Source organism: Oculina patagonica, chromosome 4, assembly GCF_052425735.1.
Source record: "Oculina patagonica isolate OP01 chromosome 4, crgOcupat, whole genome shotgun sequence".
Classification (NCBI taxonomy): domain Eukaryota; kingdom Metazoa; phylum Cnidaria; class Anthozoa; order Scleractinia; family Oculinidae; genus Oculina; species Oculina patagonica.
The window spans coordinates 31,122,161-31,127,645 of record NC_135761.1 but is presented as its reverse complement, the minus strand read 5'-3'; positions in this window follow the sequence as shown (position 1 = coordinate 31,127,645).

The window sequence follows — 5,485 nt, the reverse complement described above, 5'->3', positions numbered from 1 at the left end:
GTATTTATTTGAATAAACGCCGCAGCGTTTATTAAATTTGTCACTTATGAAACATGATAAAAACACGGTAATTTACCATGGAAAAAAAAGGTTTAGAAGGACACAAATATGCCTGTTTATACCACTTCATAATATCGACTTAAATCGAATCCTTAGCGCCCCAACATAACTGTATCATGTATACTATCAAAAAGCTTAAGGTTTTTACGCGATTTAAACTGTTTATTTGGATTTGCACGATTTAGTAGCCGTGGTAAGTTGACGCGCAAAATTGTCACTACCGCACCACCATGGTACGGTGGTGGCTAAAGCTATCTTCTCGTTACCATCCCTTATATGTTGCTTATCAGCTGCATTACTTTTATTGGGAAAAAGGTTTTTCGTAACTGACAACACTAAAGACAGTAGTGGGGCCCTAGTCAAATGAAAAAAAATTATTTGCTTTGAAATTTTTATGTATAAGTTACAACAAGGATATTATACTCAAAATTCATCATTCATTCATTTGAACAATCCAAGACCATGACTGTTCATTGAAAATAATTTCTTCAACCTTTTTATGATTTGACTAAGCAGAGAAGCAGCACGCGCCAAAGCTAAAAGAAATTGAATACTTCATATCTTGTAGCTGAATGAACAAATAAATTACCTTATTCTGACTAATTTCATACTCTAAGTCACTGTAAAGTGTTCGTGGTATTATCAGTTTCGTATACGATAAACTTAAAAAAGGGCTAACCTTTTTTATCCCCCTTAACCGCTTTTGTATGAATAAACCGTTATTTCTTATTATTGCTGACTTTCAATGACCAAATATATATTTAGGAAATTAAAATTTATTTTATTCAAAATCTTGAAAAAAAAAAATTCTTAATTCTTATGATTAGAAGCGATAACAATCCGCCACGAAAGTTTTGAGCTTACGCAATGTGCTCCTTCAAAGAATGGTATGAATGTATTTGCATTCGGTAGAAATTAATTGAAAGTGCCAGTGACAGAGAATGTATAATTTTGTATTGGCATGAAACGCATGTGCGCTGTTATGGCGCTAATTGAGTTTTTGTTTTGTTGCTTATTACAGTTTAAACTTTGGCATGTGTTATTTATTCATCTCAGCTTTCGAAGTTTTTCAAATTATTTTTTTAGTACAAAAGAATGATTCAAAACTAATATAACGGAGCACATCTATTTTCCCTGAGAAGAATTCAGTACATCTTGCAGACAGCAACAACTGCACCATAGGCTCTCCCTGGATTCCGCGGACTTAGAAGGTAGAAGCAATTCCTAGGGGGAAAAACGAAAAAAGCGAACACAGTAAAATAGTTGAGAAAAACAAAGCACGCGTGAGAACAAAATCCAGCGAGCAAACAATGCAGTATTCGCCTTGTGGCGAGAGCTCAAAAAAAAAGATGAAAGACCCTCCTCCGGCTAGACAAAAGCAATATCTGACCTAAGACTGGAACAAAAAATTGCAATAGCCACCAGGAAAAAATAAGTGACAACCGGCAAAAATAAGTGCCAAATAGCAAAAAATAAAAATAACAAGTAAAAAAAGTGCCACCAACCATAGTTAATAGAGGGAAATGGTTAGGAAGCCCGGCAAAGTTCTTTGTTGTATGTTTTTGTTCGCTGTTTTGGGGGTTGACCCTGCACAAAACCTGACAAAATAGTTACGTGTGTCCATGCAACTAACCAATAGAAACATTGCGATTGCGTAATTTATGCATAGGGAATGAGCGCAAAACAAAAGATGTGCAGGGTCGTGGACCTTCCAACATAAATCGTGGCCTTTTTGTTTGTCCCTTTGATGTTTGCCGGACTTCCTAACCATTTCCCTCTATTAACTATGCACCAACCAAAAATTGTCACCCAGCAAAAAGAATTGCAACCCAGAAAAAAGTGCAAACCAGCAAACGTCTGTCGTGATCTCTCCTAAAACTTGGTAAGTAACAGTGCCACCCAGCCAAAACAAACCAGAATGAACTTCTCTGCACACTGATGCGAGATAATCAGTGACCGCTTTTGACATACGGTAGCTCCGTCAGCGTGAAGAGTACAAATGATGAAATTGGCTACTGCTAAATTCCTAAATTCGTGCAAGCCACCAAAAAAAAATACCTCATTGACGGTAACTTAATTCGCTGGCCTTTGCAAGGTATCTGTTCCCTTATGATATCTTTTCTTCTTCTAGATCTTGTCTCGCAAGCTGTATCATTTACATAATGTTTCAGTGACCACTATCCAATCAAAATATGTAGTTGCCTGAGCAGTTCTAATCTCAGCTTGCAGAGTACATATGATGAAATTGGTTACTGCTAAATTTCCAGGCATGTTTGGGAAATCGCGTTACCGCGAAAAGCTTCGAAACAAATTACTAGGTTTACTAAGATAGTTTACCTTTCTGGAAATGAAAAGGTCTGACACCATCCTAAGAAACAAATAGTTTTTTGACGCCAGATTTGCAAGGTTTATGTGCCTTTTATGGTTGTGAAGAGTGACTCTTTTGAGCACGTTTTCACCAAGTGTAAAATATATTACTGTCGGCTACTTCTCTCCATAATGCGAGGTAATGATCGCCTTTGGCATACGACATTTGTAAACTTCGTGGTGTAAACAGAAATTAAATGGAGTGTGGAATTTTAAGTTCTTCCATGCATTTTCCAATATTTTGGTTGCTTTTCCCATAAACGTTTTCCTGGTTTCCAAAGGATACTATACACGGCTTTAAGGTAAACTTGCTCAAGTTGTCTGTAGCTAAATTATAGAGTGTGTGACTAGTTTATGGTATTCTCCATTCTATGATCGGCGCTTTCCGAGTAAGATTATTGGTATTTCTGCCCCAACCAATGTAAATATTAAAGGTCTTACTAGTTTGGTACCGATATAAAATGGGGCAAGTTAGCAAAATTGTTAGAAGAGTTTCATTGAGGAATAACGTTCATACCTTCTTGCATTTGCAAATCCTTACTTGATTGGAATTTAAAAGAGTAATATGAAAGCAACGTCAAAAACAGTTATCAACCCGTATCCCGCCTTATTTTCCTGTTTTCTGCGCTTTATATTGAATGGTGAAAATGAGGCTCATTTTAGCACGTGCTCACCACCGAAAAAAAATACCTTAATTCGCTGGCCTCTGCAGTCTCTGCAAGGTATCTATTTGCTTATTATATCTTATCTCCCTCTAGATCTTGTCTCGCAAACTGTATCATTTACATATGTCTGAAATTCAGGCTATTCTAATCTCAGCTTGCAGAGTACATATGATGAAAATGGTTACTGCTAAATTTCCAGGCGTGTTTGGGAAATCGCGTTACCGCGAAAAGCTTCGAAACAAATTACTAGGTTTACTAAGATAGTTTACCTTTCTGGAAAGGAAAAGGTCTGACACCATCCTAAGAAACAAATAGTTTTTTGACGCCAGATATGCAAGGTTTCTGTGCCTGTTATCAAGATGGTGAAAAAGGGAATCTTTTGAGCACGTGTTCACCAAGTGTAAAACTGTTGTAAAATATATCACTGTCGAATCACTGACGGCTACTTCTCTCCACAATGCGAGGTAATGATCGCTTTTTTACAGGAAAAAAATGCCGAGTTAATACCACTCAAAATATTGAGTAAATCATTTCATCCACAATGACTCTTAATAGCGAGTAATTTAAAGCAATTTTGCTGAGTAAAGGGTACTCAACATAGTGAGTAGAAAGAACTCATGTGAGTAAATTGTACTCAGCCCATGAGTAAGCTTTACTCAACTCATGAGTAAACTGTACTCAACCCACGAGTAAACTGTACTCAAATTAGGAGTTAAAATCACTCAAGAGAATTGCATCCACAGTAACTCTTTATTTTGAGTTAACACGTAGTTTACTCAGTTTGTGAGTAAATGGTACTCTTGAAAAAGAGTTAAAATACAAATGTTATGAGTAAATGGTACTCTTACAGAATAAAAGATAGTTTACCTTTACAAATCAGTAACTAACACTCTTAACAAGGAGAAACGTTTTGCAGTTGTTACCAAGGCATGTTCTAGTGATATTTGAACAACAAAACAGACTTGTACCCACAATAAAACTTATTTGTGTGCAGAAAAAAGGGGCAATTGCAAACTGAGAAGAACTTATTACAATAGCAATTAATCAATAAAAATGATCTACAAAAAATATTAAAATGTATATATAGCCTGTGTAATAGCTAGAAAAAGTACAAATTGAGTCTTACAATGATCATTGAAATTTCAACAAAAGCTTAATACATATCAAGACAATAAACATTGCATGACACTTAGAGCTCAGGTTTGATTCAAGCCTAATTGAATCAAACCACAGTGTTAAGAAAACTATGTAAACCACCCATCTTGCATTTATTGCAACCAAAGTTATGCTGTGATTATAACTTTAAGTGTTTTTTTTTTCATATATTTTTTCTATTTAGTGCTGATAAAGGATGTGGTAGAAATTAATTGGAAAGTAAATTAAAACAAATGAACCCCTTTCTGACTTGCTGGTACATTGGAGGATAATGCCCTTGGCTGAAAGATTGTCCTCAAAGTTTCACAGTTGCTTGACGCTTCTCAGCCAACTGTTGATCCATTTTTAAGACAATCGTTCAGCCTCAGGTATTATCTTCCAAAATACCAGCTGCCTGAAGGGATCGATTTACTAACTGAAATGGGGTACAATAATAATTACTAATTAGCTGCCTCTCCCTTTGAGTACAATTAAAACTGAAGTTAATAAAAAGTACCCTCTGTAAATAGCGTACCAAGCTATACAGATGACTGATTCATATAAAAAACTAACATGCTATTAAAGAAAATCCATGCATAAAGTGAATTCTGAAGTTACCCTGTACCATTGATATATATATTTTTCTTTTTAAAACTTTAACAAGGAAATTGAAACATGACAAAGCCCACAATTTGCTACGTGGCAACATGCAGACTGTAAATTAGGAATAATTTTCTAATTACAAAATAAAACTTACATGTGCAGTCAAACTTGATAATCTTTAGCTAGAAACTTTGCCAAGTGGTGGGCTGAGCCATTTACTAGGTTCATATCTGACATGGGTCTTGCATACTGATAGAATCACAAGTGTGATTCTTGCTAAATGTATGACTGAATATAATTTCTTGCCCCGGCAGGGTTCCGGCCCACAGTCGGGAACCCGAGGGGGCCACCTTAGAAGTCCCCGCGTAGATAGGTAATTAAAAATGTGTGCATTCAGAGAACGATACCGGAAAAAATCTCGATTTTGGTCAAGCGGGGTAGCAAATGATTTTCGAATAAAATCAAAATTTATACACCTTACAATGATATGATAATATCATATGATATACATGTCTCCCATCTCACTTGAGTAACAGAGAAGTTCTAAGTTTCTGAAATATTTTAATTTCTCAACCAATTAACAAAGACGTAAGTCATCTACACAGAGTAGGTGTATCTCTGGTATTTTAAAAAGGGCAATGGAAAACAAGCAGGAG